The sequence below is a fragment of the Alexandromys fortis genome, unplaced genomic scaffold (genome assembly GCF_014885135.2).
Source record: "Alexandromys fortis isolate MF-2015 unplaced genomic scaffold, M_Fortis_MF-2015_v1.1 scaffold_381, whole genome shotgun sequence".
In the NCBI taxonomy this organism is placed as follows: Eukaryota; Metazoa; Chordata; class Mammalia; order Rodentia; family Cricetidae; genus Alexandromys; species Alexandromys fortis.
In genome coordinates, this window is record NW_026068276.1 from 518,280 (window position 1) to 541,909 (window position 23,630).

Below are 23,630 nucleotides of genomic sequence, written 5' to 3' on the forward strand. Positions count from 1 at the left end.
CTCCTTTGTCAAAAATTGGGTGTTCATAGGTGTGTGGATTAATATCCAGGTCTTCAATTCTATCCCATTGGTCAATGTCTCTGTTTTAATGCCAATACCAAGCTGTTTTGATTACTGTAGATCTGTAATAGTGCCTGAAGTCAGGGATGGTAATGCTTCTGGAAGTTTATTTATTGTATGGGATTGTTTTGGTTATGCTGGGCTTTTTGTTTTTCTGTATGAAGTTGATTATTGTTCTCTCAAGGTCTGTGAAAAACTGTGTTTGGATTTTGATGGGGATTGCATAGAATCTATAGATTGCCTTTGGTAGGATTGCCATTTTTACTATGTTTATCCTTCCTATCCAAGAGCATGGGAGATTTTTCCATTTTCTGCTATCTTCTTCACTGTCTTTCTTCAAAAACTTAAAGTTCTTGTGAAATAGGTTTTTCACTTCCTTGGTTAGTGTTAACCCAAAATACTTTGGTATATGTGGCTATTGTGAAATGTGAAGTTTCTCTGATTTCCCTCTCAGCATCTTTAGCCTTTGTGTATAGGAGGGCTACTGATATTTTTGAGTTGATCTTGTATCCTGCCACATCACTGAAGGTATTTATCACCTGTAGGAGTTCTCTGGCAGAATTTTTGGGGTCACTATCATATCATCTGCAAATAATAAATGTTTGGCTTCCTCCTTTTCAATATGAGTCCCCTTGGTCCCTTATGTTGTCTAATTTCTCTTGCAAGAACTTCAAGAGATATGGAGAGCGTGGACAGTCCTTACTTGGTCCTGATTTGAATGGAATTGCTTTGAGGTTCTCTCCATTTAATTAGATGTTAGTAGTCAGCTTGCTGTATATTACTTTTATTATATTTAGATATGATCCTTGTATCTCTAATCTCTCCAATACCTTTATCATGAAGAGGTGTTAATTTAGTCAAATGCTTTTTTGTCATCTAATAAAATGATTGTATGTTTTTTTTTCTTTCAGTTTATTTATATGATGGATTACATTGCTAGATGTTCATATGTTGTACCACCACTACATCTCTGGAGAGAAGCTTACTTGATCATAATGGATTATTTTTTTATGTGTACTTGGATTTGGTTTACCAGTATTTTTACTAAGAACTTTTGCATGTTCATGGGTAAGATTGGTCTGAAATTCTCTCTTGGTTGAGTCTTTGTGCAGTTTTTGTATCAGGATAATTGTAGCTTCATAAAACGAGTTTGGGAATGACCCTTATCTTTCTATTATGTGGAACACATTGAGGAGTATAAGTATTAGCTCTTCTTAAAGCCCAGGGCTCAAAGACATTTTAAAGACAAGATGAGATATAGTTTTGGCTGGTCTTGAACTCTCTGTATAGTCAGGGGTGATCTTGAAGCTCTGTTCCTCCTGCATCTACCTCTTGAGTTCTAGGACTACAAGCAATTACTACCATGTTCTGTTTATTGAATACTGTGACTCAAAACCACAGTGTTATGCATGTTATTAAACTTGGCTACATTCCCAGCCTTTAATATATTCTGTAATCTTCAGTTGGCTCCAACTTATCCCTCAAAACACAAACAATCTGTGGCTTTCAGACTCATAACCAGCTTAAACCTGGTGATGTAGACTTTCTGTTCTCACACACCACTGCATAACAGGGTTCAGGAAGAGCTTGTCCCATGAAAACCCATTCTGGCATCATTTGGCGAGTCTGGTCTTTCCAGCAGGTATTATCTTATGTGGTGAATGAATTAGAAATGACCCACGTATATAATGGCATTGGAACACTTGTTTTCCAGTTGGCGGCAGTTTCTTTTTTTTTCTTTTTATTTATTTATTTTTTTTATTGAGAATAAGAAAAAAAAAGTTTCCGCCTCCTCCCAGCCTCCCATTTCCCTCCCCCTCCCCCACTCTTCTCCCCCTCCCCCCACTCGTCTCCCCCTCCCTCTCTAATCCAAAGCGCAGTCATGGTTCCCTGCCCTGTGGAAAGTCCAAGGTCCTCCCCCCTCCGTCCATGTCTAGGAAGGTGAACATCCAAACTGGCCAGGCTCCCCCCAAGCCGGAACATGAAGTAGGATCAGAACCCCTTGCCATTGACCTTGGCTTCTCATCAGTCCTCATTGTTCGCCATGATCAGAGAGTCCGGTTTTATCCCATGCTGTTTCAGTCACAGTCCAGCTGGCTTTGGTGAGCTCCCAATAGATCAGCCCCACTGTCTCAGTGGGTGGGTGCACCCCCCGTGGTCCTGACATCCTTGCTCGTGTTCTCCCTCCATCTGCTTCTCATTGGGACCTTGGGAGCTCAGTCCAGTGCTCCAGTGTGGGTCTCTGTCTCTATCTCCATCCATCACCAGATGAAGGTTCTATGGTGATATGAAAGATATTCGTCAGTAATGCTATAGGATAGGGTCAGTTCAGGTTCCCTATCCTCAGCTTCCCAAGGGACTAACTGGGGACATCGCCTTGGGCTCCTGGGAGCCACTCTAGGTTCAAGTCTCTTGCCAACACTAAGGTGGCTCTTTTAACTAAGATATGTGCTTCCCTGCTCCCCTATCCAACCTTCCTTTATCCCAATCTTCCTGTTTCCTCAAGTTCCCCCAATCCTCCCCTTCTTACTTTTCTCTCCCTGTCCCCCCTTATCCCCAACCCACCCCACCCCCAAGATCCCAATTTTGTCCCCGGCAATTTTATCTACTTCCCTTAGGCAAGAGGATAACTATATGTTTTTTCTTGGGTTCACCTTCTTCTTTAGCTTCTTTAGGTTCACCAGGTATACACTCCGTGACCTTTATTTATGGCTAGAAACCAATTATGAGTGAATACATCCCATGTTCATCTTTTTGGGTCTGGGTTACCTCGCTCAGGATAGTGTTTTCTATTTCCATCCATTTGCATGCAAAATTCGAGAAGTCATTGTTTTTTACCGCAGCATAATACTCTAATGTGTATATATTCCACACTTTCTTCATCCATTCTTCCATTGAAGGGCATCTAGGTTGTTTCCAGGTTCTGGCTATTACAAATAATGCTGCTATGAACATAGTTGAACAAATGCTTTTGTCATATGATAGGGCATCTCTTGGGTATATTCCCAAGAGTGGTATTGCTGGGTCCAGGGGTAGGTTGATCCCGAATTTCCTGAGAAACCGAAACACTGATTTCCAAAGTGGTTGCACAAGATTGCATTCCCACCAGCAATGGATGAGTGTACCCCTTCCTCCACAGCCTCTCCAGCAAAGGCTATCATCGGTGCTTTTGATTTTAGCCATTCTGACAGGTGTAAGATGATATCTCAAAGTTGTTTTGATTTGCATTTCCCTGATTGCTAATGAGGTTGAGCATGACCTTAGGTGTCTTTTGGCCATTTGAACTTCTTCTTTTGAGAATTCTCTGTTCAGTTCAGTGCCCCATTTTTTAATTGGGTTAATTAGCATTTTAAAGTCTAGTTTCTTGAGTTCTCTATATATTTTGGAGATCAGACCTTTGTCTGTTGCGGGGTTGGTGAAGATCTTCTCCCAGTAAATGGGTTGCCTTTTTGTCTTAGTGACAGTGCTAAGGCAGGCGTTATCTTATGTTTTGAATGAATTAGAAATGACTCACATATATAAGGGCATTTGAATACTTGTTTTCCAGTTGATGGCAGTTTCAAATTTATGAGACACAACCTTCCAGGCAGTAATACATTAATACATCATTGAGTATGGGATTTGAGAGGAAATAAATTCCTTTATAATTTGCTCATTTACTTTATATCATGACCTCAGTTTCCCCTCTCTCTTCTCATCCCATTCCCTCTTCCTACATATCTCCCAACTCTACCTCCCAATCCCCTTCTCCTCTGTTCAGAAAGTGACAGGCCTCAGCATGGGTGTCAACATAAAATGACATGGCATGTTGAGGTAGGACTAAACTTCTCACCTTATATTAAGGCTGAGCAAGGCAACCCACTATGAGGAATAGGTTCCTAAATGTCAGCCAAAGCAATAAATACAGGCCCAACTTCTACAACTAGGAATCCAAGTAAATCAAGCTACTCAGTGTCAAACATATAGTGGCCCTAGGTCAGATCCATGCAGTCTCTCTCAGTCCAGAGCCTGTAGCCTCCTATAAGCCCATGTAAGTCATTTCTGTGGATTTCCTTGTGATAGCCTTGACCCACCTGGCTCATCCAATCCATCTCTCTCTTCAGCTGGATTACCGCAAGTAAGCCCAGTGTTTTGCTGTAGGTCTCTGCATCTGTTTCCATCCATCACTGGATGATGACACTGATGACAAGGTGGGCTGTTATTGTCCTGATTACAAGAGATGGCCAGTTCAGGCTGTCTATCCACTGTAGTTAGTCCTTAATTTGAACATCCTTGTAGAAGCATGGGAGTTTCCCTAGCAGTAGGTTTCTATCTAACCCTAAAATACCCCCATCAAGATGTATCTCAAATACTCTCCCATTCCATACATTCTCCCATTAAAATCCATCATGTTCCCACCCCTGCCATCACCCAGTTAACTCAGGAGATTTCTTCTATTTTCCCCATTTTAGGGACATATCTCTTTTTGCAATCCTTGCTACCTTGCCTCTCTGGGGCTGTTGATTATTGCATGGTCATCCTTTACTTTACAGATAATATTCACTTATGAGTACAAATATACCATATTTGCCTTTATGAGTCTGGGCTTCCTCACTCAGAATGATTTTTTTAATTCCATCCATTTTCTTTCAAGTTTCCTGATGATGTTGTTTTTAACAGGTGAGTAGCATTCCATTGAGTAAATGGACCAAATGTTCTTTATCCATTCTTTGGTTGAGGGGCCCCTAGGTTGTTTCCAGTTTCTGGCCATTATGAAAAATGCTGTTATGAACACTGGGGTTAATACTGAAAAGGTGGGGCATTTCTGGGTCAGGTAAAAGCCTTGTACAAGAGAATCTCACAGGAATCTATAGGGAAGCTCCAGCTTACACTCCTAGCATATCAGATATGTAGCCTGAACTGGCCATCTCCTATGACCAGACTGGTTCCTAGCCCGACAGTAATCAGAGTGACATCATCAAGTAACAGATGGAAACAGATCCAGACCCATAGCCAAACATTAGCTGGAGTTCAGGGAATCTTTCAGAAAATGATGAGATAGGATTGTAGGTGCCAGAAGGGTCAAGGACACCAGAAGAAAACTCACAGAATCAACCTAGTCTCATAGAGGCTCATAGACACTGAACTGAAAACCAGGGTGCCTAGAGAGGATTGACATAGGCCCTCTTCATATATGTTACAGTTGTGTAGAATGGCTCTCTTATGGAACTGTTAACTTCTTATAGAATGTCTCTGATTCTTTTACTGGTTCTATGGACCCTACTCCTTGTACTGGGTCACCTTGTTCATCTTTAAGACATGGGGAGATGCATAGTCTACTACAACTTGATATGCAATGTTTTGGGTTTTATTTTTGGTTTTTTGAGATGGGGTTTCTCTGTGGCTTTGGAGCATGTCCTGTAACTAGCTCTGTAGACCAGGCTGGTCTCAAACTCACAGAGATCTGCCTGCCTCTGCCTCCCGAGTGCTGGGATTAAAGGCATGCACCAAACAGATATGCAACATTTTGTTGATATTCATGGGAGACCCTCTGTTTCCTAAAAAGAAATGGAAGAGGAATGCTTGGGGATGTTAATAGAGGAGATGTGTGGGTGAGGGACTGGGAGGAAATGAGTTAGGAAAAACTAAGGCTGGAATGTAAAAGAAAGATAAACATTTTAAAAACAAAGGAAAAGCAAACAAAAAATCAAACTATTTCACCCATCCCTCTGGGCAATGACCTGCTCCCCTATCAAAGCCAGTCCTCCCTCATACCCATCACATCTGCCATGTCCAGTTTCAGTATACTTGTAGTCCTTTGCTACTTCATCATTCTCACCTTTCCATATTTGTTCATCATAATAGCATTGGGAGCTAAGATATGTCATGAAGTATACCCTTTTGCCCAAACAGCTTTACCTATAAATGCAATGAGGTGTGTTCGCATTCAGAGTCTCTGGCTTCTGCTACACCATCAATACTGGACCCTCATCTAGACTATGATGAGGATATTATTCGATATCTTGGATATTCTATTATTGCTCAGACTCATGTTGATCCTGTGGCTATTGTTCCACAGGGCTTGTCCTTTCCACCTTCTCCAGAAGCTTACTGATAGTGTCTATGTTGAGGTAAACCACTCAGTGCCCTGGATCTTGACCTCAATGGTAGCTGAGTTGTTCTGTCCTGGACGTTGCTGTTCCTTCTTTTAATCCAAAAGTGGTGGGCAAGGGGCAAGGTCAGGCCTGATTAATTTTAAGGTTCATTTTATTTTATGTGTAGATGTGTTTTTGCTTGCATGCATTTGTCTTGCTGCATATGTGTCTGATGTCCACAAAGACTGAAAGAGTACACTGACAACTGTCATGTAGATACTGAAAACTGAATCCTGGTCCTATAGAGGAACAGTGAATGCTTTTAACTGCTGGGCCTTCTCCCCATGTATACCTGTTTATTTTTTAAACATTTTAAACATTGGAGCACTGGACTGAGCTCCCAAGGTCCAAATGAGGAGCAGAAGGAGGGAGAACATGAGCAAGGAAGTCAGGACAGCAAGGGGTGCCCCACCCACTGTGACAGTTGGGCTGATCTATTGGGAGCTCACCAAGGCCAACTGGACTGGGACTGAAAAAACATGGGATAAAACTGGACTCTCTGAACATTGCAGACAAAGAAGGCTGATGAGAAACCAAAGACAATGGCACTGGGTTTTGATCCTACTGCATAAACTGGCTTTGTGGGAACTTAGCCTGTTTGGATGCTCACCTTCCTAGACCTGGACAGAGTGGTGAGGACACTGGACTTCCCACAGGGCAGGAAACCCTGACTGCTCTTTGGACTGGAGAAGGAGGGGGAAAGGAATGGGGGAGGGGCAGAGAATGGGGGGGAGGAGTGGGGTGAGGGGGGAGAAGTGGTGGGAGGGGTGGGAAATGGGAAGCGGGAGGAGGCAGAAATTTTTTCAATAAAAAAAAGAAATAAAATTTATCCATATGTTTTAGATTTTCCAGTTTGGTGGAATTTCTTAAGGTAAATTCTAATAATTTTCTGAATTTCACTGGTGATTGTCATAGTGCTCCATTTTCATGTCTTATTGTATTAGTTTTGGAAGTTGTTCTTCCCTTTGGTTAGTTTACCTAAGGTTCGTCAATATTGTTCACATTTTGAAGGACTCACATCTGTTTCATTGACTCTGGTTTGTTTTGCTGTTGGGATGCTTTCAAATATTTATTTCATTAATGCTGTGCTTACTTTACAGCTACTGATTTTGGCATTTGACTTTTTCTTTTTCCAGAGAGCCCTAAGGTGAACCATTAACCAATTTCTTAGATATCTAACTGATTTCTTAATGTAGGTACATTGACCTTTAAACATATCTCTTAGGTTTGTTTACATTGTACACACAGATTTTAAACTCTGTTGAAATCTCAGTTCTAACAGACCTTCTATTACATTAGACTTGGTGTTTCTCTCTTGACAATTTCAATGTGCTTTCTTTGTTTACTTTTACAATTCTGAGGGAAGATTATTTTTTAGTCTTTGTGGTGCCCCACTTTCCAACTGTATCTGAGTTGGCATCTGTTCCAACAGAAAGCAACATATAGAGATGTTATGGAATATTATTTTAAGATGTGTTACAGTCATTTATGTTGTAGAACATTTATTTTAATGTTTCAAAGATGTGTTGCATTCATTTATGTTTAATTTGTTTAACTCTGTGAAGCTGTGAAACTTTGCCTGTCTAAAACACCTGATGTTCTAATAGAGAGCTAAGCAGGCAATATTGAGGCAGGAAAAAAGAATAGGCAGGGCTGGTAGGCAGAGAGAACCTAGTTGAACACAGCCACTAGGTCTCATAACTTGATATATATCAATTAAAGTGTAAGAAAATAATATATCCAGGCTGAGTAATATGGTAAAAGCCTTCACTCGTGACAGTTAGGGGAAGGATATAGTGGATCAAAAGTTCAAGTAATCCTTTTCTACAAAACAGACAGAGACAGCCTTCTTAACATTTACTTTGTAATCCCAGCCTCCAAATAAACACATTATCTTCAAAAATCACCTCTAAAGCAAACCAAATGTTAATTATCAGCAAAGTATATGTTATTGGCTTATTTTTGATGCTCTCACTAACATGCTTTTGGTTTTTTGCTTATTTTCAGACATGATCAGGTGTATCTCAAATTGGCCACTAATTCACAATGTAATGGAAAATGACATTGAAGCTCTATTCTTCTCTTGACTCTAACTCTGAGTTTCAGTATTTCAAATGTGTGCCACCACTTCTGGCTTGGCTTTTAGCCTTTTTTATGGGCATAAATGTGTGTGTCCATGATTGTATGGAAACAAATGTGTGACTATGTCTGCTCTTGTGCCAAAGTTTGAATGTAGAAGATCAACAACAACATTAGGGGTTGAACCTTAATTTCTATTTCGTTCAATAGTTCCTGAGGATTCAAACTCAGGTGCTCACACTTAAAAGGCAAATGCATTCCACTGAGCCATCACCTGAGACCAGCTTTCAATCTCTTTAAGTGACTTAATTCTGCCATTTCTTGTGGAATTCACTTTCTCTCTACAACTTCCCAGTAGGTCATTTACCCTCAGTTTTCTTTTTTTTTCTTTTTTTACCCTCAATTTTCAATTAAATCTTAGAATCCTTGAATTCATATATTCTACTGCTGTTACCCTGACTTAACGCTTACCTTCTTTCCTGATTTGATTCAGTTTTTTCTTCAGATAATGGGTAACAGTGCAAGTGTGAAATGGAGGCTGAGACAGCACTAGACCAGGATCTATTGTGAACACATCACAATAGCCTTAGGAATGTAAATGAAGTTTGGATGTGAAGGTGGATGTCTATGCTTGGAAGGTCTCTACTTGTCTGTGTTTTGGAGGCTTGGGTGTTGAAGAGTGACTATTGAGTAGTGGGGGAAACTTAGAGGGGGAAGCCAGTAGAAGGTGATCTCCCTCATAATTACTTAAGATAGTTCTTCATATATGATGGAATTAAAATAGTCCAAACCTGACCATGTCCAGAAACCTCTGGTTACTGTATTGGTGTGATTGCTTTCCCCAACACATGCCTCAGTCATTGATACCCAACAGGAGGATGTCTCCTCATGGCATCATTGGTAAAGCTGTGGGTGATGAGTTTACTAGTGTTTTTGATTTTATCAGCTCATTGTAGTGTATGTACCATTTGTTACATTGAATATTGTAAATGTCAGTTTGATTTTTCTTAATAGAGGTATCTACCATTTGCACAAAAGGGGAAGGGGAGATGAAAAGAGAGAAGGGAGAAGGGGAGGATTGGGATGAGTTTGAGGAAATGAGATGGTTGAGATGGAGGAAGGGTGGATATGGGAGCAGGGAAGAAGATATTTTAAATGAGGGAGCCATTTTAGGGTTGTCAATATACTTGGCTCTAGACGGGTTCCCAGGTGTCCAAGGAGATGTCCCCATCTAGGTCCTTGGGCAGCAGAGGAGAGGGTGCCTGAAATGGCCTTCTCCCATAGGCACACTGTTGAATATCTTGCATATCACCATAGAACCTTCATCTGGCGATGGATGTCGATAGAGACAGAGACCCACACTGGAGCACTGGACTGAGCTCCTAAGGTCTAGAAGAATAACAGAAGGAGCAGGAACATGAGCAAGGAAGTCAGGACCACGAGCAGTGTGTCCACCCATGGAGACAGTGGGACTAATCTAATGGGAGCTCACTTAGGCCAGCTGGACTGGGACTGAATAAACATGTGATCATACTGGACTCTCTAAATGTGGCTGATAATGAGGGATGACTGAGAAGTCAAAGATAATGGCACTGGGTTTTGATTCTCCTGGCTTTTTGGGAGCTTAGACTGTTTGGCACATCTTCCTAGACCTGGATGGAGGGGAGAGGGGTTGGGCTTCCAAAAGGGTAGGGCTCCCTGACTTCTCTTAGGACTGGAGAGGGAGGGGGAGAAGGGTAGTGGGAGGGAAATGGGAGAAGGTGGAAAATTTTAATAAATAAATTTAAAAAAATCAGGAAATGCAGGTTGCAAATCATAAAAAAATAAGTAAGATAGAAGAAAGCCTTTATAATTCTGCCCAAAAGGCAGAGTTATATGCTATTCTCATGGTACTAAAGGATTTTAAAGAACCTCTTAAGTTTTGTGCATGGTGATAGATATGTGTGTATTTTCATTCTTCTACAGGTTGACATCCAGTTGTATCAACATAATTTGTTGAAGATGCTTTCTTTCTTCCATTGTATACTTTTAGCTCCTTTATCGAAAATGAGGTGTTCATAGGTTTGTGGGTTAAAATCCGGGTCTTCTATATGATTCCATTGGTCAACTTCTCTGTTTGTATGCCAATACCAAGCTGTTTTCAATACTGAAGCTCTGTAATAGAGTTTGAAGTCAGGAATGGTAATGCCTCCCGAACTTCCTTTATTGTATAAGATTGTTTTGCCTATCCTGGGTTTTTTGTTTTTCCATATAAAGTTGATTATTGTCCTCTCAAGATCTGTGAAGAATTTTGATGGGACCTTGATGGGGATTGCATTGAATTTATAAATTGCCTTTGGTAGAATTGCCATTTTTACTATGTTGATCCTCCCAATCCAAGAGCAAGGGAGGTCCTTCCATTTTCTGATATCCTCATCAATTTCTTTCTTCAATGCTTTAAAGTTCTTGTCAAATAGATCTTTTACTTCCTTGGTTAGAGTTACCCCGAGATATTTTATGCTGTTTGTGGCTATTGTGAAAGGTGAAGCTTCTCTGATTTCCCTCTCTGCTTCCATATCCTTTGTGTATAAGAGGGCGACTGATTTTTTGGAGTTGATCTTGTATCCTGCCACATTACTAAAGGTATTTATCAGCTGTAAAAGTTTCTTGGTGGAGTTTTGAGGGTCACTTATGTACACTATCATATCATCTGCAAATAACGAAAGTTTAACTTCTTCCTTTCCAAGTCAAATCCCCTTGATCCCCTTATGTTGTCTTATTGCTATTGCTAGAACTTCAAGCACTATGTTGAAGAGGTATGGCGAGAGTGGGTTTCTGAGTTTAGTGTTCCTGAGTTTAGTGGGATGGCTTTGAGTTTCTCTCCGTTTAATTTGATGTTAGCTGTCGGCTTGCTGTATATAGCTTTTATTATATTTAGGTATGACCCTTGTATCCCTAGTCTCTCCAAGACTTTTATCATAAAGGGATGTTGAATTTTGTCAAATACTTTTTCAGCATCTAATGAAATGATCATATGGTTTTTTTCTTTCAGCTTATTTATATGATGGATTACATTGATAGATTTTCGTATGTTGAACCAGCCCTGCATCTCTGGGATGAAGCCTACTTGATCATAATGGATAATTTTTCTAATGTGTTCTTGGATTCGGTTTGCCAGTATTTTGTTGAGGATTTTTGCGTCGATGTTCATGAGTGAGATTGGCCTGTAATTCTCTTTCTTGGTTGAGTCTTTGTGTGGTTTTGGTATCAGAGTGACTGTAGCTTCATAAAAGGAATTTGGCAATGACTCTTCTGCTTCTATATTGTGAAATACATTAAGGAGTATAGGTATTAGGTCTTCTTGGAAGTTCTGGTAGAATTTCGCATTGAAACCATCAGGTCCTGGGCTTTTTTTGGTAGGGAGGTTTTTGATAACAGCTTCTAGTTCTTCGTGACTAACAGGTCTATTTAGGTTGTTCACCTGGTCCTGGTTTAACTTTGGTATATGGTATTTATCTAAAAACGTGTCCATTTCTTTTACATTTTCCAGTTTTGTGCCATACAGGCCTTTGTAGTAAGATCTAATGATTCTTTGAATTTCCTCTGTGTCTGTGGTTATGTCCCCCTTTTCATTTCTGATCTTATTAATTTGCATATTCACTCTCTGGCGTTTTATTAGTTTGGATAGAGGTTTATCAATCTTGTTGATTTTCTCCAGGAACCAGCTTTTTGTTTCATTGATTCTTTGGAATGTTTTCTGTGTTTCTATTTTGTTGATTTCAGCCCTCAGTTTGATTATTTCCAGTCTTCAACTCCTCCTAGGTGAGTCTGCTTCTTTTTTTTCTAGAGCGTTCAGGTGGGCTGTTAAGTCTCCAATGTGTGCTTTCTCTGTTTTCTTTAAGTGGACACTTAGTGCTATGAACTTTCCTCTGAGGGCTGCTGAGAAGCCAAGGACAATGGCACTGGGTTTTGATCCTACTTCATGTTCTGGCTTTGTGGGAGCCTAGCCAGTTTGGATGTTCACCTTCCTAGACCAGGATGGAGCAGGGAGGACTTTGGACTTTCCACAGGGCAGGGAACCCTGACTGCCCTTCAGACTGGAGAGGGAGTGGGAGAGGAGTGGGGGGAGGGGGAGAGGAGAGGGAGGAGGGGGAGGGAAAAGGGAGACGGTTAGGGAAATGGGAGGCGGGGAGGAGGCGGAAATTTTTTTTCAATAAAAAATTATAAAAAAAAGAAATAAAGCTAGACATCAATAGCTAAAAAAAAGAACCTCTTAATATAGTTACTGATTTGCAGTATGCAGAAAGAGTTGTCTTGCATATTGAAACCACTGAACTTATACCATATAACTGGCTTTATTATTCATTCAGGTATAAGACATAATCAGGAATAGGCTTTGTCCCATATACATCACACACATCTGATCTCATAAGAGTCTGCCAGGTCCTCTAGCACAAGGTAATACAGAAATTGATTGATTATTGGCTAGAAGTGTGCTGTATGCCTCTGAGTTTCGCAAGCAACATCATGTCAATAGCAAAGATTTAAAGAAAGTTTTCTATTACATGTCAACAAGCTACAGAGATTATAAAGCCATGTCCTAATTTCTTTTTCTATGACCAAATACCATTACCTGCAGGGAGTAATACAAAGGGAACTCAGAGGAATGAGATCTGGCACATGGATGTGTTCCACTTTACAGAATTTGGAAAATTAAAATATGTACACCACACCATTGACACTTATTCAGGTTTTCTATTGGCAACTGCCTTTAGCTCAGGAAAGGCTTCTTTAGTAATCACACATTTGTTAGAAGTTATGGCTATCATTAGTATACATGTACAAATAAAGACAGATAATGACTCAGGATATGTCTCTAAGGAATTAAATAGTTTTTTGCTTATTATAATATAAAGTATATTACAGGTATATCAAACAATCTATAACTACAGGTCAAGTAGTTATAGAAAGATCAAAGTGATGATGTGGGATTTCCCTCATTATGTTGTGATTACCATTAATAAATAAAGAAACTGCTTTGGACATAAAGCAGGAAAGAACTTAGCTAGGCAGGGAAAACTAAACTGAATGCCAGGGTAAAGAAGGACAGAGTCAGAGAGAAGCCATGTAGCCCTACTAGAGCCAGATGGAACTTTAGTTGGTAAACCACAGCCATGTGGCAATAAACAGATTAATATAAATAGGTTAAATTAATATGTAAGAATCAGCCACTAAGAAGCTAGAGCTAATGGGCCAAGCAGTGATTTAATTAATATGGTTTCTGTGTGATTATTTCAGTTTTGGACAACAAGGACAAACAAGCAGCTTCCCTCCTACAAATTGGTGCACCAATGTGGCAGACTAAATCCACTTAAAAACCTGCAAGAGCTTTAAAAAGAATTCTCAAGATAAAAGAACAGAGTTTAGCACAGTTTCTTGGTATCCACACTTTTTTTTTCTAGATGGGATTGCAGTGTGTAAGGTGTCGTGGGGAGCAGTAAAATCTGTGTGACTTCTTTTAAAAACAACAACAACAACAAAGAGCAGGTTCCTCGATTGCCAGCATGAGTGGCTCTGGCTCTTTTGGGAAGTTTGACTATTGAGCATTTAAATGGAGTTTGTGGATAGTGTACTGCAAGTTACTTGGTGGCAGCATGGGCCAACTGGTTATCAGAGTTGAGATGGTGATGATGGCTCCCACCCAGCAGTCTCAGGCACTAAGGGACTTCCACCATTTTGGACTGTGCAGAGCAAGCCAGAAGTACCGTATATATCCAAGGAATGCTGAAGCTTGAGTTTTTAAGAAGCACTTAGTATTTTAAGATCTCCTGAACACCACAGAATTAAATATTCACATTTTGATGATGTGGATTTCCAGAACTCTGAAAAAGAATTGACTTGTTCTGGGTATCTTGGCATTGCATATGTCCAGTACCCTCAATATAAAATGAAGTACAGCCATGTTGCAATGAGGCTCTGTAAGGCTCCCTGTATCTTAGAACTCAACTCTAAAGAAAATTTCAATGCATGGGACAAAGATATATCTGGGATGATAAACACTGAAATCACTTCCTTCAAAATGATTTGAAAAGCTGTTGAATATGTCAAGATTACTGACCCACAGCAGGCTGACTCCAGACTCCATAAACACAATGAAAATTATTCACCACTGCTACAATATAATGATTTTTTCCAACTTTAATTTGAATTGTTTCAGACTCAGGGCTACTCAGTTGGTTCTGAATTATCTCTCCTGGAATAGTAATATCCATCTTCTCTATGTCTGTGCTACCTCTCTATGCTGGGAAAAGATTATGGGCATGGTTTCATTGCTTTAAAATTAAGGAGTAACTTTGCCAGAGTGAATAACACCTGGAAACTCACCTACACCTTTCTAGCAAATAATTGGTGTGATGGAACTCTGCTGAAGAAGGAATGAGTCAGATGTCAGGTCTCTGTAGATAAGTAAAGAACTTGGATATAGATGCAGGAATCAGAGAATAATGGATTTCATTTTCTTCTACCAATAATTTAGATTCTTCAGCCTTAACCTTCAGGCTTCCTCCATCATAGAGTGGTGGAGCATGAGGCCAAAATAGGATTTTAGCTTATTCTATTCCAAAATATAGTATGGCTCATGTATCATATGTCTCAGTAGGATATATTTATATTCATTTACATACACATATATGTGTGTGTGATTGTATGTGTGTATATGTGTGTTTGTGTATGAATGTCTAAGACATTAATCTTAGAGACAGAAAAAGACCTACAAGAACAAAGAAAAAGACCTTTTAGAACAAAAACTTGTTCTAAAAGTGATGATAACAAACAAGCTAAGAGTAGAAAAGGATACTTATAAGTTTCCACCATAAAAGATGGCAGTATTATATTCATATCAAATAGTGGTATATTATTTGAATATGGTATATCAATAATTACCATTTAATTATAAATTCTTCATCTATTCTTTAGTAAATACTACTAGAGGCTTAAAAACTTACATGATTCTTCCAGAAAATAATGTGATGTTCTGGAGATATGACTCAGAAGTTAAGAACAATGACTGTTCTTCCAGAGGTCCTGAGTTCAATTCCTAGACACCACATAATGGCTTGCAACCATGAGTAGTAAGATCTGGTGACCTCTTCTGGCTTTCACAGATACATGCAGGCAGAATGATATATACATAATTAACAAACAAATCTTTAATAAAGAATGTAATATAATAAGGAAAAGGCTGACCTTTATTGCCGATCGTTTTGCTTCACAAGAATTCATCAATATCATGTTGGGTAAAATCTCAAGGACTAATTTTTCTGTGTCAGCAAAATGGAACAAAGCCAATTGCTTTTTCACTCATTCAGGAATGCTTTCAACAAACCCATGTTGAGTATGTTCCCTTTGCCTGATGTGCTTGATTAAAGGAAAGATTTTACAATTTACAAATCATTTTACGTTTCAAATATATTAGATTTTGTGCATACATACAAAATAGAAATGAGTAGAGCATGTCAAAGCATCACAATTATAAAATAAAATACAGAAAGGATAGGGGATTCAGAGTTCTGCTTGGAAGAAAGGAAGAAATGATTACAGTGACATTACTAAGAAAACAAAAGAACAAGACATTATTATATGGAATATATGAGCACTCCAGTGTGAAGGTACAGACTATGCAGTGTGAACAGTTGGACAATTTAACATTACAACTAGAGACATCTTATAATGTAGTTATCAAAACCAAAGTACTGTAAAAAGGACAGAGGATGAAATAATGTAGATGTGCATACATTACCAAACACCATACTGAATGAAAACAGGAGTCCTGGGACATTCACTGATGACTGTTTCTGGGTCTCCTGCATCTTCACTGTCATGTAGTTCACAACTGTGTGTATCTCCAGCTCCAAGAGATATGCTGCTTCTAACTTCTGAAGGTACCTGCTTTCATGTGCACCTATATACATAATTAAAATTAACTTTAAAAATGGTTTAAAAGTTGCTTGCATGCTTTTCAGAACTTCTCTAAGTAAACACTAAAATGTAGAAAGAACAATTGAAGTCAGCTTGGATAATTAAGATAAAAAAAACTCTGTTGGGATGAACGGTGTAGGGCATCAGGTATAGTGGGGAGCAGAAATAATCTGGCCCTCTAGAGTTTGAGCTAGTGTTGATGCTATTAGATTTTGTATTTGACAGGATGGGAAAGAATAAGATTGGTCAATATTTCCACAGAGGTAGAAGTCTGTTTGCATATTATTGCAAGGCATAAGAAGAATTATATAGGGCGTCACTGGTAGTTTCACTTTATATACTGTTTGTTCCTTGTCAAGTATGTGAAGAGAGGATTGAGAGATATGTTAAGCATTAAGTTAAGGAGTGATAGTGTTAAGATCATCATTAACCCATCTTTGTGTCTTCTTCACATTTTCCAGGCACGACTGGAGACTGGAAGAATCACTTTACTGTAGCCCAAGCTGAAGCCTTTGATAAAGTGTTCCAGGAGAAAATGAATGGTTTCCCACCAGAACTGTTCCCATGGCAATAAATTCTTAAAACTTTTAAATCATGTATTTGTACTATGAATGATGGGTGTGGTCAAAGAATAAATCCTATAATTGAATTGTGTAGTTCTTTAATAATTAGTAGTAGCAGTAGTGATAATAGTAGTAAGAGTAAAGTAGTGCTAGCTCTATTGTGTGTGTGTGCTTACATGTAACATGATCTAGGCCTACTTGTTGGGGTTTTTGTCCCACCTGGTACCCCACAGACAGCAAGCCCCAAAGAAAATCACACAGAGATCTCTATAAGTTATAAAGCTGATTGGCCGATTAGGTCAGGCTACTTAATAGCTCTTGTAGCTTATGTTACCCAATTATTCTGATCTATGATATCCATGTGAGTCAACCTTTTTCAGTGGGGCAATCACATCCTGTTGCTTCGGTGGTCTTGGCAGGAGTGGGACAGATCAACTTCCTCCTTCCCAGAATTCTCCTGATCTCATTCCATCACTTCTATTTCCTGTCTGGTTTTCCCACCTATACTTCCTGCCTGGCCAATCAGCATTTATTTAAAACATGATTGACAGAATATAGACAATTCTGCAACACCATTTACACATTTCTGTGTGTAGTGCCATCAGAGGCCAAAAGAGTGCATTGATTCTCATGGAATTGCAGTTACATGATGCTGTAAGCCACTTGCTTTGGGTCCTAGCAACTGAAATCAGATACTATACAAGGGTAGTACAATGCTCTTGACCTCTGAATCATCTATGCAGCCAAGAATCTTGGTGTCTTGAGCCATCAAATAGCTATTTTTCTTCATTTATTACTGGTCTGTTATACATTGTCAGCTAACTCCAATGTGCTTCATGTAATTAGCTTCAAAACAATCCTTCTAATATTTTAAACATAGAAAACCTACAATAAACTGTACTTTTTACTCTGTGACATTTAGGCAAAAGGAATAAATAAATTGTATTTATAGATATTTTCAAACCTCATTCAAATAGCCTATGGTGTAAGACTTTTATAAACTTACATTTCTACTCAGAATATTATACTTGAATTTCACTTTTAATTCTTTTTGGTAAAAGTGTTTAGTGGGCATATAAAATTATTGACTTTATTATGAAACTTATCTTTATACATGCACAACATTGTAATTTACCCAGTATTGCTCCTCCACTGTCAAGTCCCATACTTTGGTTCCTATTATTACATTCTCTTCTCACACAGTGCCCTTCTACTTGCATGTCATAAAGACACTTATATTTAAATCAGCATGTGAAAATGGAAGAAAGAATACAATATTTTTTTATATTTTTATGGTTAAGGGGAAGATTTTCCTGATAGGTAAAATGGAGAATACACAAAGAGGCATCTGGGAACGTCTAGAACAGAGAGAGAGAGGAGTAGACTAAACATGACCAGCAGAATTGGCCAGGACATGATTTGGGGAGCAAGAAAGGAGGATCAACAGAGAGAAAGCCAAGAGAGAAAGAGTCATTAAGAAGACCAAGAGAGTCAAGAGAATAACAGGGTGATATAGGAATCAGAATCTGGGGAAAGGAAATGTATAACATGGAGAAATTTGGGGTAGAAGATAGAGTAAGAAGACCTGAAAGTAGCCAGGACACTGAATATCTCTGTGGACTCTCCAACAGGCACTTGGCCAGAGAGCTTGGAGGTCAGCATGCACTTTGGTATGCTAATAGGCACTACAATTCCTTATTTGTCCTGTATGTATTTTGGCCTGATGTACCAGTTTTTTTTGTTGATGATAAGGGCCAATGTAATCTATTCTGTAACTTGCAGAAATTAGGATGTTGTCTGTACCAGGAAAGTTTGGAATTTGTTTGACCTGTGACATGTGAATCCAAGTCATGACTCCTTGAAGCTTCTATGAATCTTTTTAAGTTTCCAAAAAGAGGTAAAGGTTTTAGATATATTAGCAATAATACTGCTTATTGTTTGTACTGAAAACCTGGGTCCTGAGTTCACATGGTGAGATGAGTGACTAGGATCCTGGCTGGAGGGTATTGCTCATTAATCCCTAGCCTCCAAAGCAGATCCCAAACCCAATTCCAAACACTGAAGACCCAGAGTCCTGCTAGCAGCCTCCCCAAAACACCTCCCCCATTGTTATCTGCAACCAACAGAGCCTTGGCCTTGACTATACCTGGAAAATTGAGTGTCTGGGTTCCTGGATAAAGAGCCCTCCTCTCTATGCCCTAGCACATTCTGCACCCCACTCCCACCCACCAAAACCCCAGAGACCTGCAGCCTTCCCATGACCTGAACCATCACCACCACATCTGTGATTTACAGAGCCTTGTCCCTGCCTACATCAGGAAAGTTGAATGTCTGGGTTCACATCTGGATGCCCCCACTTTCTACGCCCTAGACCCTAAAGCCTTCCCAGCACATGAGAGGCAGAGGAAGGTGGATCTCTGTGAGTTTGAGGCCAGCCTGATCTAAAAGAGCTAGTTCCAGGACAGGCTCCTGAGAAACAGCTACAGAAAACCCTTTCTCAAAAAAATGATTTTAATGTATGTGATTAATAAAATTAAACAAAATAAAATACACAATAAACAAAAAAAACCCAGCCAGGACAGGAGTTATTACTTAAACTATAAAACTCAAAAATTGGGAACTGGGGGCTAGAGTGGGATGGGGGAAAGGGAAGATGGGGATAGACAAGTGAGAAGGGAATGATGGTGAGATCTTGGGGGAATGGGATGGTTGGGATAATGTAAAGATGGATATGGGGGCAGGGAAGTATATATCTTAATTAAGGGAGCCATTTTAGGGTTGACAAGAGCCTTGAGTCTAGAGGGGTTCCCAGGCATCCAGAGGAGAGAGAGCCTGAAATGACCTGATCCTATAGCCATACTAATGAATATCTTGCATAGCACCATAGATCCTTCATCTGGCGATGGATGGAGATAGAGACAGAGACCCACATTGGAGCACGGAACTGAGCTCCCAAGGTCCAAATGAGGGACAGAAGGAGGGAGAACATGAGCAAGGAAGTCAAGACTGCTAGGGGGGCACCCACCCACTGAGATGGTGGGGATGATCTATTGGGAGCTCACCAAGGCCAGCTGGACTGGGACTGAAAAAGCATGGGATAAAACGGGACACTCTGATCATGGTGGACAATGTGGGCCGCTGAGAAGCCAAGGACAATGGCACTGGGTTTTGACCCTACTGCATGTACTGGCTTTATGGGAGCCTAGCCTGTTTGGATGCTCACCTTCCTAGACCTGGATGGAGGGGGGAGGACCTTGGACTGCCCACAGAGCAGGGAACACTGACTGCTCTTTAGACTGGAGATGGAGGGGGAGGGGAGTGGAACATGGGGAAGGGGGAGGGAAAAGGGAGGCAGGGAGGAGGGAGAAATTTTTAATAAAAATAATAAAATAAAATTAAATAAAATAAACTAGTTCTGAGAGACACAACACTAACCACCTAAGGAAACCCACATACGAGGACCTGGTTGAGCGCTGGGAGATATTATCGTCAGGAAAAACAGCTGTGCCCAGCCTCTTAATTGCTGGTTCAAGACATCCAAGCACTTACTCCCATGGCCTTCAAATGAAATTGGGGCATTCATGGCCGAATGTTAGCATCAACTGGTGCTAAATCTAAGAAAACAGTGAATAACCACATACAGCAAGTTGGACACTGGTGGATGCAGAAACATAAACAAAGCCAGGGCTCCACCCTGTAAACTTCAGGACTAAGCTGGCACCACACATAACCACTCCTTGTACAGAAACCTCCTGGGTCCACCTTTCTGTAATTCCACCTCTTCTTTGTACACTAATTTCTTGCCAGGAAGAAGTTGCTCCTAGAATAAAAAATCATCTTTGAATCATTAGGACTGTGCAAAGTCTGAAAAGTACATACTTGGAAAACAATGCAGTACTGTTAACTAGGTCTGAACCGTGATGTGGTCTGGGAATTCAGGTGTGCTGAAAGCAACATTTCCATGTAGGGATGGGACTGTGGCTACAGGCTGCACCTTTGGTGAGCGCTTGAGGTGCAGCTGGATCTACAAAGGGGAAGGGGCTTTATAGCTTTGGCTGGAATTGCATTTTATCACTGCAGATGAGTGTGTTAGGTGCCCTTTTATGGTTTTGAAAGGGGTGGGGTAGGAGTGGGGGGGAGTGGTAGAAGGGGAAGGAGTGGGAATTATGATTGTATTGTTTTTAAGTAATAAAAAAAGAAAAAAGAAAAATAAAGAGGTCTTACCTCTACCAAGTTGGGCAACTGCAGTCTAAGAAGACTAAGCAGACTGAACTAACTAAGCCGACACAGCCTCTCTCTCTTCCTATTTTATATTTCACTAGTGCTAGGAGAAAAGATATGTGACTGCCTAGAACAGGGGTTAGAGATTTGAGCCACCACCACCTGAATTTGTTTCAGCCTTGATCTTGTGCAGGCTAGCATGTCCTTGAGCTCACAGAGATCCTTCTGCCTCTGTCTCCGAAATTCTGGGATTAAAGGTGTGTGTCACTGCCTGACCTCTTTTGGCTTATCTTTTCTCTTCTGATATTCAGACAAGCCTTATGTATTAAAACAAAAACAAAATATCACTATTGTCAATTAATCGTAAATGCTGACAAACTGAGCAACATGAGGAGTCCGAATTCTTTCTAGACTTCAGCACCAAGAGGGCAAGGTCCTCTTAGTTTCCAATTTTCACAGAACCCTACCATGCCATAATAATTTTGAAAACAGTCATTGAACCAACCAATGACCTTTTGGCCCATTCCTTAATGCTAGTACTCAGGAGAATGAAGCAAGGTAATGTCTGTGAGTTTGAGTACATCCTGATCAACATAGTGAATTTTAGGATAACCTGGGCTAATAGAAAGACACTGACTTAAAACAAACAAACATACAAACAAAAACAATTATGATTGAATTAGCAGGATTAGGCCCAATGGGGTAGCTCTAATACTGAGGAATGTAAAACATTGGGTGTGGGTAAGGGATTAGAGGGCCTGCAGGGTAGGAGGAGCCAAGGAGTGGGTGGAGCTTACTACGTTTTGACCTTGGAGAGGGTATTTAAGCACTGGTCCCTGGAGAAGTGATCCACAAAGACAGGAATCTGGCAAGGTGCAACAACCTACGGATTTTGTGGTGAGTTGTGGCCACAAGGAAGTATGTATATGATATGTAGGTTGGGGGGCAATGCCCTTCAAAGTAACGAGTGCTCTAGTTTTCCAGTGAACCCAGACTTTCAAGGTTCATCAAGTACCTCAGGTCCACCACATCCACAAGGTCTCCTGACTTCTCAAGGCCCTCCAAGGTCACAAGCTTCTGTCAGTGATCTGAGGAAGCAACTGAGAAAACGCACTGTATTTAGCCAGGAACAAAAGCTGGTCTTGCAAGAACATTTTGATGAATGCATGCACCCAAGCCAAGAGCAATGCATGGCACTGGCTCAAAGACTTGGCTTGAAGGAGTCCCATATCAAGGTATGTCCCCTTTCATGCCTCCCTTCCTCTAGTCAGACAGCCTCTCCCCCAGAACACACCTGTACACTTTTCCTGACTCCTGGACTTCTAGTGCCCTCCATGATTGGAGGTCCTTAGCCCTGTAGCAGGCTGTAGATGGGTAACAGTGGTGCATTCAAGGTTGGATTCAAACTGCCCCTAATCTATATATGCAGAACCCTGGAGTGATGCAGAGGGATAATGTTATCCATAAATGTGTTATCTGCCTAGACATTTGGCCTCCCCTCTAACCTCCCACCTTCTGGTAGGAGCTCCTTTAGTCTGTGTGTTTCTGGTCCAGCTCATCCTGTCTTCCTTCTTGGGTCTAAGAACCATCAAGATCTATAATAGGTGCTGGGTAGAGACCAAGGTCCAGGCTTTTCACCCCGCAACTTCACATTTGAGACATAAATGGGGCACCTGGTCTATCCTGATCTTTTCTTTCCTTTGTCTCTCCAGATGTGGTTCAAGAACAGACGAGCTAGACAGAATCGGAAGAATTCTCAAGAAGTTCCTGGGGAGCCTGGCTCTGGATCTCATGATAGGCCTGCTTGCACTCAAGGTTCTGTCCCTCTTGGAACCTCTGCCAGTGCAGATTCCTTGCGCCAGAGCCCAGATCTACAAAACCACCCATCCACTGTGAGCGAACCAAGTCAGCAAATGTCTCAAAGTCCCCTAATTCCACCAGGAGTGCTAATGCAATCAAGCCTCCAGAGGCACTCAGATCATGAAAGAATTCCTCGTCCCCATGTGTCCCCAGACCCATCAACGAAACCGAGTCCCCAATTGCTGGGAACCGGAACAGCACACCCTAGACACCAGATTCCCTTAAGATCCTCAGTGAGTTCAGGTTGTAAGGGTTCTCAAGGCCCTATTGCTTCTTCAGATAAATGTGATGACAAGCAAGTTAACCCTGAAGCTCCAAGGAAGCAACGGAAAGAACGTGCCATATACTCCGAGGAACAAAAGGTTCTCCTCCAAAGACATTTCGATCAGGACGAACGCCCAAGCCTACAGAAACGCATGGAGCTGGCACTGATGATTGGTGTGACCGAGTATGAGATTAAGGTTTGTATTGCTCTTGTTCCTGTTCCTTGCAGTCAAAATAGCTTTGGTAGCTGTGCACTTATCAAAATCCCACTCATTCAGTTATTCCTTAATGCTTAGGGCAGCATGGGACAGTTGTGTAAGGTGAACCGTTTTGCATCCATTGCTATAACTTTTTATTATGTTGTTTGTCAGTCAAAGGTACTACCAAGGAGCCATGCTGTCACTTTGGCAGCATCTCAGTGACCTAGAAATAAGGGGCCCTGGTAAAACTCCAGACAATGGAGTTGAAGCTTCCCTAGTCATATCCTGTCTGC

The 23,630-nt window shown here is 40.6% G+C and overlaps 1 long non-coding RNA gene and 1 pseudogene across 1 annotated transcript; both read left to right on the forward strand.

Moving 5' to 3' along the window:
* LOC126494659 (uncharacterized) lies at positions 1-6,895 on the forward strand. The gene is made up of 3 exons (XR_007590047.1): positions 1-29; positions 972-1,128; positions 6,707-6,895. It is a non-coding gene; the product is annotated as an uncharacterized lncRNA (long non-coding RNA).
* Positions 1-16,878, forward strand: part of LOC126494656 (probable alcohol sulfotransferase) — a 22,112-nt pseudogene extending 5,234 nt beyond the window's left edge.
* Positions 16,879-23,630: the final 6,752 nt, after the last annotated feature.